This window comes from Terrapene carolina, unplaced genomic scaffold, assembly GCF_002925995.2.
Source record: "Terrapene carolina triunguis isolate 2854851 unplaced genomic scaffold, T_m_triunguis-2.0 Scaffold48, whole genome shotgun sequence".
NCBI classification, from domain to species: domain Eukaryota; kingdom Metazoa; phylum Chordata; order Testudines; family Emydidae; genus Terrapene; species Terrapene triunguis.
In genome coordinates this window covers 1,846,910-1,860,192 of record NW_020664399.1, presented here as the reverse complement: position 1 = coordinate 1,860,192, position 13,283 = coordinate 1,846,910, and the positions used below count along the sequence as shown (strand labels likewise).

General features: G+C 40.7%; 1 protein-coding gene across 1 annotated transcript in view; it reads right to left on the bottom strand.

The window, feature by feature from the left end:
* The window catches only part of BASP1 (brain abundant membrane attached signal protein 1), a 67,678-nt gene extending 55,094 nt beyond the window's left edge, over positions 1-12,584 (bottom strand). Inside the window, exon 1 of the mRNA XM_024218987.2 lies at positions 12,386-12,584. The gene's annotated coding sequence lies outside the window, so the exon portion shown is untranslated. The remainder of the gene's footprint in view (positions 1-12,385) is intronic.
* Positions 12,585-13,283: the final 699 nt, after the last annotated feature.

The window sequence follows — 13,283 nt, the reverse complement described above, 5'->3', positions numbered from 1 at the left end:
AAAAGTTCTCAAACACCAGAGTCACCCGTGTGTTTGCATCAGACACATTTGCATGTTCATGCATTAGGACAACACTTCTGTTTCATGTGGCTTGTGACCCATCACAACTAAGTAACACATTTTGAATATTAAATAGCAAAAACAAGCCAGAGGAATCCTCAGCTGCTCATTTTGGACAGATTTAAGATTCCTTTGCGCGTTCCTGGTGGTGCAAAGAGCTGTTAGCAAAGCAGAGTATCTGGCCCATCATAGGGGAATGTCTATATCTCACCAAGAGAGTTTATAAATCAAATTTAAAGATAATTTTGAATTACTTGAACTCTCTCACAAATTACTCTCTACCTTTCGCACTGCCTTACACCCCGTATTAATCAGTTAAATTTGATTAAATTGAATGTGGGAGGGGGACAGAATCTACCTCAGATTTGGAGCTTAACCTATTCTGTGCAGAGTCCACACTAGGAAGTCTTAAGGCTGCGTGCATCCTCTCAAATGATGGAAGCCATAATACCAGTCAGTAACTGGAAATACAATTATTTGCTAGTTTCTCCACCCAGAGAACAGGGAAAATACCTACCAGCTTTTGTAAAGCACTTTTACAAGAGTGCTAGATGCAATATTTAAGATAAAAGTGGCACATTTGTATTTCTGGCAAACGTGCAGTAAAATTAGCTAGGAAGTGTTCTAAACCTTTGATATTTAACGTTGACAACTAAGTCTCTTAGGAACTGCAAGTGGATTTAACTAGCTGGGGAGCCAGTTAAAGTAGTCCAGAATCACAGGATTATATTTAACTGCCTCCCCAGCTAATTAAATCAGGGACCAGAATCACAAAGCTGGTTTAATTAAAGTTTGCCAAAGCATGTACAGTATTTCTTTTTTAATTGTTAACCATCAGGTTTACTATACGATGCAAGTATTCATCCGACATTGCTACTGACTCTCTGATTTACCACAGCAGACAATGCCAAGCATGCTGGACCAAGTGCTATGCTTGGGAACAATCGCACTGAAGCCAACGTGGTCGCAAGATTGTAACTGAAATCAGAATTTTGCCTTCTATCTTCAGTTTATTTATCTCAATCAGAAGTAGCTGGGAAATGTTTACTGTAGAAGTTTGCCATCATGAATTCATTTGGCCCAAGCACGGCATTTGTCTAGACAGCATTCATAATGAATTCTCAGAGCAGTCATGCAAATGTCACCCATCATCTATAGATGCTGTACTCTAATCAAGCACGATGGCAGTTTCAAGCAGTTAAAACAAATCCAAAGAAAGTGTGCTATCTGCTTTAGTGCAAGCAATATAAGGCAAACAGGATGGAGCCCTTTACTTAATAGCTACCCTGAACAAGCTTGCCAAACAACCCATACCCATTGTAATATGATGTCAATTCCCACTACACAGGCACTTTGGAAAGCAATTGCCATTCATCGCGATATATATGCACTAATTCAGCGATGTGTCTAATACACCACAAGAATCACAGAGGTCTGATTGTTCTGGAAATTAGAAAGTGTCGGTATAGGCAAGCCACCACGTTACCCTTAAAAACCAAAATCAGTTTTAGAAAGGGAAGGAAAAAAATCAAAATGCTGTTCCCTGAACATCTTCAATCAGTAAGGATTACTCACAATTAACATGTCCTCAAATTCTAAAAGATTAGAGATGCAGAAACCTTTATGCTGATTGAAGGGGTGAAAGATTTCTACATTTTGTTAGAAGTGTTAGCTTGCTCTTAAATGAAATTTAAAGCATTTACGTTGACAATATCATAACCTAAAGAATTGAGTTAGACGTTAACGCACACACACTTACTACTATGATCTAACAACTCTTGTTTAGAGTTTAGAATGGAAATGAAATCAGAATTAAGGTTCCATAAACTAACAGCTCTAATCCCATATCCCTGCCTGTCACATGGATATACAAGTATATTAATGTTATACAAGAAAAGCTGTCCATTTTGTTTACTATAAACAACAACATCTTATTACATTCTACACAACCGCTGGCTGCTGTCTCCTCCTCCCCACCCTTCTGGGGAGACAGTAAAACCTGAGCCTATTTTGGCACATGTGGTTCTTTCATTTGTAGCAAGTGCGTCACATAAACAGGAAAAGGTCCACAGGCCCAGCTCTGCAAGAGTTGAAAGGACTCTGAAGTGGTCAATGGAGCCCAACAAAATTTTACTTACCAAATTTTTTTTTTTAAAGCAGATTTGGTGATAGTGAATATTTCATGAATTCATGTAAGTTTCACTGAACTGTTCGTTTTAAAAAAAATCCAATACTTTTTCACTTTGACATTTTCAAAACAAAACACATTTTGATTTTTGGTATGAAACAACTTTTCATTTTGAAATTTTGTTTAATTTTATTTTAAAGTTTTTTTAAAAAATGTAAAAAAAAAGCTTGAAAAGGGTTTCATTTTGAGCTGAACAAAATGTTTTGTTCACCACAAAATGAACTTCTCAACTTTTCAATTTGCCAAAAAATTTTAAAATATGTTTGTGTTCGGTCTATCCCAGAACAAATTGTTTTTGATTTTTCTGAAATTGCCAACAAACTGAAAAAAAATCAGTTATTTGCCCTACTCTCATGATCACTATAGAGTGTGTAGACTTTGAGAAGGAACTCTGTAGATAAAATCAGAGTACCTTGTAACATCCATGGTGGTCAGCACCTTGCACAGGGAGCCATAGGATGGGTTGCACCAGCAGGCATTGTAAGCTCTGCCAGCAAAGCCTGCAGACTTACAACCTTACCACTCAGAGGCAATCAATTTCTTTCAGAACTGCTGTTGGGCTCTGTTCAGCATGTTGATAAAATGTCTGCTGTAAGCTCCTTAAAGAAGAGCTACTTAGTTTTATGGAGTTTAGAGAGTAGGTTACACATTCCTGAAGAATTTATAGTTGCTAGAGACTTCATGAAGCTCTTTATTAGTAGTAGTAACTCCAAGATTAACCACCCAGCCTTTTCAAATGTTTTAAAAAGTCATGGGCACCTAGGTTTTGTTGAAGACCAATGAATATTTTAAATAAAAATGCATTGGTCTTCATATGTACAAAAACATCACCATTCTGCCACAAAGTATATGGTAGTTGGGTGGGTGGGAAGACCAAGGCATATCGCCACAGAACAAATTTTTGTGAAGCATGACACTCTGGCACACACTTTACCTAAGACGTTATCCTTTAACTAGGAGGAAGCCTGAGCTTTCATGCCAAAGAGAGCTCTTTACAGAAAGTTCGGGGAAGCTGCTGAAGGAAACATTTCTATTATCAGCCTATGGAGACACTGTCAGGGTTCCCCAGTGTATTTCTTTACTGGAGTTCCTCTGGATTGCAGTTCCTGTCCTTTTACAGGATTCAGGTTGTTTGGGGGAATTTTTTTCTTCCTTTGGGGGGGGGGGGGTGACTAGAGAGCTATTCAACTTCTTGGCCCACATAACCAACTTTATTCCCAAATAGCTGTGGAGGAACATGCAATATAAACTCCACTCCTTCCCCCCAACTTTTGAGCTGCTTCCACATATTGGCTCCAAACAAAGGGGAACATTTGGGCCCAAGTCTAACTCCACAATGCTCTTATAGCAGCTATACAAGAGAGACTTTACAGAAATGTCTAGTGGTTTGTTAACCTGGAGATGTTTGTGCTTGGCTACATTGCTTGGTGACAGTACTATTAAAAGAGAAGTTCACACAAAGAAATACCTTTAAATGTTATGCAGCAAAGTTTGAGCACTTGGAAACAAACTACCAACTGCGGGAAGTGACCCATTACCACAAGAGCTTAGATGTCATGCCTTAAAGGACTGTGTCAATACTGTACACAGTTCAGCAAAGTTTGAGTTGCTATGCGGAACTCCACACTTCTCTTTCCATAACTATCAATAGTTTGTTTATATATCTGTCAGTACGTGACTCATCTAGAGAAGAGCATTGACAGCTGAACTTTCTATGACCTAATAATTACTCAAATGCCTATGAAAAAAAACTACTGTGCTGTTCATTTTCTGAAGCTATTCTAGTGACTTTATTCAATGTTCTATGAACAGAACTCTTGAATACCTTCTAGTGAACTACAGTACTTGACTGAGCCTGCCAGCAATTACTGACGTCAGTTCTGAAAAATATATTGTTCATTGGGACAGTGCAATTAAGGTGGGGCAATTGGGCTTAAAATTGGATCTTCCAGCTTTCTATTCTGAGATGATGTGATGTTCCTCAACTCCTGCATCCTAAGAAGCAAGAGACAGCATTTACAGGAAGCCCTCTACTAAAGTAATATATTCACACAAGCTAGATTCCAGGTTTTTTGTGGGTGATCCTACTGAGATCTCTAAACTGTAAATTGCCCCTTTAATATGGAAGAAATCTTTCTGGAGGTAGGAATGTGGCGTAAGAAGGGGACCAGGCCTCCCAGACTCTCATATCCACAGAAAGGACAATACCAGATCCATAGAGATAAATCATCTACATGGATGACTTGTATCTCCAAACTGCTCAGCTGCACGCTCTTCATTCTGGCAACATGGCTCTGGAAGTGCCATGATGCCATTGGCTAGGCCCCCTGGAGGTGCTCAGTAGAAATCATGGAAGGAAGGCAGAGTGTTAATGCCATTAACAGTTGCATTAAATCTGACACCAAAATCTAGCCAGTCCACAGAGAACATGGGATATGACCAGTGACCTGCTCTTTACTGCCCCAAGACATCTCTCCACAAACCTAGTCAAGCAGCTTCTGTGCAGAATCATAGAAGAGCTTCTGCAATGTGACAGGGAAAGAGAGAATGCCACAAGGCAGCACTACACCACATCACCACCCTTTCAGCATTGGTAGTGAAGAAACCTATGAAAGGACAGTCCCGGCCAAAGTGATTGCATGCACACTGCAAATGATTAGTCAGCAGCATGCTCCCATCTCCATCCTCCCTCTTAGATTATGGCAGAGACTAAGTAGCTGTATAAAGAGACAGGATCTTTATTTCCAGTCTTTGAAGCAAAACAGAAAATGCATCCCAGTAAGCTGGCAGACATGAAGAAAAAGAGAAAAAAGCAGAGATCCACAGGAAACTCTAGCCCATGCCACAGCCAGGCACATATTCCCAGCAGTGGCAGCATGGGCCATGCCTACTCTGATGTGAGTGCGTGCACAGAACTAACTGATGCTGCTCTAAGTAGGATGCCCCTACCCTGCCAGCTTCAGTCTGCACACAGAGCCATACTGTTAGAGCAGCTATTAACTAGGTCGTCCCCATTTACCTCAGTCACATTAGGAGAAGGTGAGATTCCCAGAGGGACTGCTTTCCCCTCTGCCCATTCTCTCCTTCCTCCCTATCCAGTGTAATTTTCCTCCCCTCAGAACAAGCATGGAGCAAATAAGTCATTCACAGCAGTAATCAACTAACACACACATCTGCCAATAGTTGCATACATTTCCCGGTCAGCAAAACAAAAAAAATTGCTTTGAGGTATTTGTGTGCAATTCCTCAGTACATCAAACATTTGCCCAGTAAAGCCCTTAATAACAATAGTGAATTGTCCTCTCTTTTTTGGTCAATGTCCATTGCCAGTTCAGTAGCAATTTACTCTATTCTATTGTGCTTTCTCCCACAATTATACTCTTCTCTGCTTTGAGGAAGTGTTATTATTTCTGAGAGTTTGAAGAAGTACGTCTCTTGCACTCCTGGGTATCTGGGACAGACGAGATGGATCTGGGTGCTGTGATTTGGTTTCAGTCTCTGGCATGCTGACTACCCATTCATAATGCTCTGCATTTCTACCTCCCAGTTGGTGATCACATTCTGCATATTTACTAAGTAGTCCGATAGTAAGGAGAGATGTGTAGCAGCCCTGTTATTGTTAGTCCGTTGTGTCTGTAGATTTGTTTTGTTTGCCCTCTGTGCCCCGTAGCCATTTTAGCTTTGTCTAGAATGTGATCACATATTGCACCTTGCTGTTTGAATACTAATTTGATTCTAAACTTGTCAGTAATTCCAACATATAATGTTGAACACAGGCCCCTATTTCTACTTTTTCCATCAAGGCATCAATTAAATAAAAGGAAGAGTTACAACTGTCAATTTAGAATTTTCTGTGAAGGTATAAGGCCTTACGCAACCAAAAGAGTCCTCCCTTTGAGTATTTTAGGGTTCACTTAAATGTAACCTGGATATTAGTCACTGAATTTACTACTTTCACATAAAGCAACTTCTATTTTTCACTTGGTGCTGATGGCACATGTTTTTGCCATTAAAATGAATCCTTGTTAAAGAAACTTTACAGGATTTATATTGTAGCCACTTGACTTTTGCCAGTAGTTGAGAGTTATGCTTCAATGGAGCATTAAAGTATCTCCTATTCAGAGCAAGTAAAGTCACTATAGTTGTTATTCTAACACATTATAAGTAATTATTCTGTAATGAGATACCTGTAGAATGAGGGAAGAGGGGAGGTGAAAATCTGATTATTTTATTACATTTAAAAGTTTCAGTGTTAGTGCTGAGTCCCTTGAGATTATGCCTATAATTAATTAATATTGAAATTCACTTGGCCAGAGCCCATGGTATGCAGCACCAAATGGGTGCTGTTCTCTGAATAGCTAGAGGAGAAATTCACATAGAGTTAGTTACAAAAGGATATCCAACTTCCTATGTGGTGGACACAACTAAAATGAAAAATCCCGGGATCAGCAGGATATTCTCACATAAATCATGTGACACTTATGTTGCCAGCTTAAAATTCAAACTATGTAGCATATAAGTGACAGTGCCATATGGCTTTCAGTTATGGTGAAGGTACACAGCAGTCTGCAACCTAGAAGAAAGTTGGATAATATATGTATGCAAGCTAGCTAGGTCCATTTTGCAGAGCAGTGTACCAAACAGATCAGAAGACAGTACTTAGATAAGAAGGCAAATCTAAATTAGAAGGATTTTGTTATTAAAACTGTTTCCCCAGAATTAAAGTCCATTCAATCATATTTGAGGTAGGAATTACTACACATCTTGCTCTCAGGAAAATTCTGACTATGTCACATGTTGAAAATTAGTTCTCTTTATATCTACTGATGTGCTGAAAAAAATTTTTATAGACATCCTGTGGGAAGTGGGCAATTCTCAAAATCTACCAAATCACCAATTATTATACAAATCCCTTTACATATATGAATAGTGCACATTTTCCCAAACATTATCAGTTTCAATTTTAAAAATTGTTATGAGTTTTACATCAGAAAACCAACATCTACATGTTTCTACTAACCAAGTTTCTCCATTTTGAAAAAAGATGCTTACTTGGCATCACTATTTTGAGCAAGAAAGTTATGATTAGCAAGATGTTAAAATGCTGTAGGCTAGACATGAATCTTAAGTTCTTTTCATTCTCCATAAGAAACTTTTTAAATATTTTGTCTTGAAAGTATTTCCTAATTCATTAAGCTTCCATTATGTTGCATATGGTTTCTATTTTCAGGGCTTTAATGCTTTCAGGAATTACTTCTTTGACTTCTCTGGTTGTTGGCTCACTCCTATTCACACTGATTTGTTGGCTTATTCCTTGTCAGAGTCTCCCCCTTAGTATTCTGTTTCTCAAACTCTGATCAAGGAAGAAACTATTCCATCACATCTACACTTTGGATCTGTCTTGGTCCTTTATGGTCCTCCTCTCTCTCTTCTTTGTGCAGGGAAGGGAAGAGAGAATGATTTTGAAAAAACTAAGTAGTCATCACTTCTTTGTATCTGAACAATTACTACTGCCCATTTTCCTGCTTGAGAAACTAAGATCTAGTCTTTAGATTTAGGAAGTATAGAAGAAATTACAGTAGTATCTAGAGACCTAAACCAAGATCCAGCTCCTCAAGGCCAAATGGATGCCCAAGAATGAATATGGATTTCGGAGCCTGTCTTAACTCTTCTTCAAAATATAGCTTTCCTGATTAATTATGTAATATGAACACTGATGTTTCTAATGTCTAATAAACCTGAGCAACTAGCATTATGCACATCTCAAGGAATTTTGTCTGATAAGACCAGTAAAGCCAAGATCGTTGCATCAGTTACCAGAGTAGTCTCCAGTATATTAAAGAATCTAAGCCATTTGGTGCTGCAGTTCATTTTTAGATGTTACTTCTCACACATTATTTAATTTACTAATTCATATTTATTAATGCCTATAAATTCATACATCTGTAATAAGACTGGATACAAGAACAAATATTCTAGGTAAATCAAAAGATTCAGCATCCAAAGTGCAATGAAACTACACTGATTAAAGGATATCCTACATATCTATATTGGGCCTATGAAATGCAAGTTTGATTAGTGTATGTTAGTCTTAATTGTATAAATAGTTGATAACTGTCTCATCAGCTGATTTAGCCACTAAGCCGGAAGTAATCTTGCTAAAGAGATAAAGACAAGTTGAGATGGGGAAGTTCTGCAGGAAAGGTTTTTGTAATACTGGTGTTTTCAGTAAAGATGTGTCCAATAAAAAATGGCTCTGTTTTACAGTCACAGAATGGTATTTTTCAGACTAAAAGTTGTCCAGCATGCAGAACACTCTGTTGCAGGTTTTCAGGACTAGTTGTATTAGGGGAAAATCCACAAATGGAAGATAGGACAAATACATGAAGCATTAGTTAGATAATACAATTTATTCCAGTGGCTTCATGTTTAAAGGTGATTATACACAAATATTTTCATGGAGATTTAGGAAGGTTCAAAATTCATAAGGAGTGCATGCTCCTTATGTAATTTCAGGGTTACATTTTCAAGGTATGTGGGAGGATAAAAACTGAAATCTTCATTTCAGAAATAGTTAACAGGGATAACATATCACTTAACTTATCTTGCTGACACACTGTTTAAACAAAACACGTTTAAATCCATAGGAAAACAAGCAAAGGCAGAAAAATTACTGCACACAAAAAACAGAACTGAATAGTCTCATGTTTTAACCTAGATTTTATTTTAATGGGATACAATTATGATATTCTCAGGGGTTCAGTTAGATACAAAAATGCTGTGTGGTGTGCAGTTCCAGCAGCTATGTACTAACAAATTCCCTGAATTACACAATCAGCTGTTTTATACATTAAGGCACACCAAGAGAAAGAACCACCATGATTTTCCTGTCTCTGCATGGGGTGTTTTTGGTTGTTTTTTTTCCCCCAGACCATGGAATGTAGCTAACATTCTCCCTCTGAAACTGAAACCCCTACATACACACACTGCTCATTCACTAATCCAGCAGGGAGGAAGATCATAAAATCAAGCATCTTCTTGATAGGAAGTTCCTGTCCTGTAAGAAACGATAGAGCGACAGCAAACGCAAGAACCTTTGTTCCTTTTCTCCCTCCCTACTCCCACCTCCTTTTAAAGCCAGTTGTATTAATTCATTATTATTGTTGTATTTTCCTCCCTCCTTCTCCCACTCTATATTAAGCACCAGAACCAATTGACAGAGGCTGCTGGTAGAGGTACTTCTACTGGAAACTCCATCTCTGCAGCTGACGCGGCAGCCTCACTGACAGCTCCCCCCACCCACGCCCCCAGCCTCCTGCTGCTTCTCCTGCGAGGCTTTTGTTGGAGGAGGTGGGAGGGGGGAAGCAGTTGTGCTTAAAAATCGTCTGCGTGTCTGAAGTCTGTTCAGCCCCGCAGGTAGTGTGTCTGGGATGCGTCTGTACTCCAAGGCGTACACAGGCTCCAGTCAAATTCAAAGGCTCTGATAATGGACAGTGCATCTGCTTCCCCCCCCCCCCAAGTGCCCTTAATGACAGTATTAAAGAGTACGAGGTAATCATCCATTGGGGACAAAAGGCCTGGGAATGTGAGATTTCCAGCCAATGCTCATAAGTGAGGTTTGAGGAGAGGTAATAAAATCCACAGCCAAGATCGGTCTGGTGAATGACTGCGGCTTTTGGGGGGGGGGTCGCCTACAAAGAACACGTTTTGGCAGAAGCTAATCATACAGATCCACTCGCTCTGTAACTGTAGACACATCGTCTAAACAGTCGTAATTTACAAAGCCTACAAGATCTGCACCACCTCCAAGAGTTTTCCACCAGGAAACAATCATAGCCTGCATCATAATCCTTGACAAGAGTGTGTTCGGAGGAGAGTGGAAAGAGAAATACCAGATCAGCTGCCAAGATGCGACAATCTGAATGAGAGAAAATGTCTCATGGAAATCTCAGTAAAATAGAGGGAGGTGCTTTAGGAGACTGCCTTAAAAACCACGAGAGTCTCCCTCTCGATGGAGTCTTGGTAGGAGCTGTCACAGCAAGTGTCCCCCTCCCCCACAGCATGGCCTTTTCTTTTTTTTTTTAAACAAGATCGTTAACGTGGATTTTAACTGCAGTAGATAAATTAAACCCACTTAATCGTCTTCAGCCACGAGGACTCACAAATGGATCTGCCTCATTAGTGTTGCTACACAATACCCCTTTGTCTACGAGCTGTCCAGACAGCAGTTCCCACAAGAAACTGAACATTGAGAGACATGCCAGCCGAACATGGTTACCCCATTTGCAGCACAGACCTCGAAAGGCCATTTTGCTAGAAGACTTACATTGCAATGATAGCGAATTCTGCAAAACCCGCAACCTCATTTTTCATGGTCACTTTTTCTTGATCAAAATTTGGGAGGCAAGAAGGTTGCCCCCGCCCAAAACATAGGTTAAGTACCATTAAAAAATAAACCAGTAAAATTTTCCTTAGTGTAACAATGGCGTAGTTACCGGGATAAAAAAATTACATGGAATTGGAGGGGTGTGCAATTTATTCCCCCTTTAAATTCTCCAATAAAAAAAAATTAAGATCCTAGCAAAATATTATGCTCTTTAAAACATTATTTGAGCTCGTGGGAGAGGAATGTGATGGGGATTAAATCTACAAACATCCTGGCTTCCATGTGTATATTGCAACATCTCTGAATGCCTTTGTTCCATTGATTCTGATATGAGCGTGATTAATGATGGAGAGATCTTTCTGACTTGTCCCTCTCTCCACACCCTGCTCTCCGGCGCATGCGTGAGGCAAAGACAAAGGAATAGGTAATTACAGTACAGTTTCATTCATTTTCACTGCAGTATTGCTCTGTTAGCAAAGAGAACCAATACCATGGGGCTTATTCACACCCACCAGATGTGGCGGACGGATTGTGTGTGTGTGTTGGTATTAGTCACTAAAACACAATAAAGACATCTGGAAGTTAGTTGCGAGAGAGTCTCTCATTGTAAATAGATATTGTGTGTGTGGTGAGGTGATCCTTCCCTGCATCAAAAGGGGTTGATGGAGGGAGGAAAATAAGGCAAAAAAAATTACATGGACACGTAGCTTTGACTGGGAAAAAAAGATCTGTTGGAGTAGAGAGAAAGCATTCGATGCATATTCATGGGGAAAATGCGTTTAGGAGTCATGCACATTTACTGAAATACAGGCTGCATTAGGAGAGGAGATGGTCCTTTTTTTCTCTCTCTCGCTCTTTTTTTTCCCTGGTGGGACGTCTGGTTTTTTAGCTGCTGCCCAGACAGAACTAACGCTGCTAAACCTCCAAAAATTTGCATAAAGCATTGACAAGTCTGGGGATTAAAATTGTTGCCGCGTATGCTGTCATTTTCAAGCACACCCGTGATTGTTAAAGCAATAAGCAAGCTCTTTTATTGCCTAATCAAGAACAATCACATTGTTAAAAGCCACAATAGGTTAACTGGCTGAGCTTCCATTTAAAAGGATCTAGCTCCCAGTTAGTGAGGGTTTGCGTCAAGATTTATATTTTAATCAAACACATTCCCTATCTCATCCTATTCCAAAAGCCAAAATGCCCCACAGGTAAAATAGAAAACCATCCTTCCAAATCTAGGACATTGCCCTTGTAGCAGCTATATGTTATCTCGCTATGGTGTCTCTTCGCCTCCTCCCCTCCATGTTCTTAACATGGATGCATTTTCTTCTCTATGTGCTTCATTTCATGAGTAGGTTTGGAGATGTGTTGTTTAAAGCAACCTTCAAGCCACTAAAATTCAAGCCACTAAAAATTACGCAGTATTACAAACACCCTGTTCCCCCACCCTCACACACACACACTCCCCAAAGCGTGGTAACAGGCATTTAAATGTAAGGACTGGATTTTAATCCATTTTTGAGCCTCACATGAATTCATACGTTCTCTCCCTTTCGAGGAATATAACCCTTCACAGCGTGCCTGGTGAGAGATGGGTGTTAAAGCACCTCCAAATCTGCTATTCTTTCTCCACTGGAGCTGTTTAAAAAAAATTAATCCTTTCCCCACATTTGAGACAGATCTAGACAGAAAAGAATCAAATGCAAAGCTCGTGGTGTCTGCCACGGAAATGGCATAAGTGAGACGCTGCTTCTTACCTTTTTTATATTTTCCTCTCTCCCTCTTTGTGTGTTTGTGTGCTCTGGTGTCACAGGGAGAGTCCTAGGTAGCCTAGCGCCCGCTTGGCTTGGGCTGAGTTGGTGTGTGGCTCTCCCCTGCTCGCTTGCTGGGACTGGAGTGACTAGTGCTTGTTGGAGCAATGCCGCCGCCGCTGCTACTGCTGCTGCTGCCTCTGCATTTCTCTCTCTCTCTCCCCCACCCCGCCCCCCTCTCTCTCTCTGTGACAGTCTGTGGGCAGTTCAAAAGCCACACGCACTCTTATTTATTTAAGAAGCTCGTAGGCAGGCGAGGTACTTGCCCACGCTCACGCGTAGGGGGCGCCCTGACCCAAGGTTTTAAATACAGGCTTGCACGGTAGAGGAAGATTTGTTGGGAAGGTGCATAACCCTCTTTTTCGTGTACAATTATAGAACCCCAGAAAGGATCCTGGCGGTGGGTTGTTTGGATCCGAGGAACCGTTCATCCTGCCCAAAGAGATCTCTGACAGCCCGTCTCTCTCTCTCTCTAGAGAGGGAGGGAGGGAGGCAGGTGCCCTTTGCGAGGCGAAGCTGTTCCTTACCAGCAGCAGCTCCCACGCCACTTCCAACACAGGATTTGCGTCTGGAGACATCAACAAAAGAGCCTTCCACACACTGCACTTGTGCGGCAGACCGGCCAGCAGCTCACAGGAGTACACGCAGATCAGCGGCCTCCTAAAGTTAGGCGGAGCTCGCAAACCTTAGCGGGAGGCTGCATTGTGGTGTTGGGAGCCGCGAGGGGTCCGTTCAGTTGCAAGCTGGGCTGCCTGCCTCAAGTGTCACCTTTGCTGGAGGAGATTAAAGAAGCCCGGTGTGAGGGGCATAACGGGGAGATGAGGAGAGCTCTAACCAGCCGTGT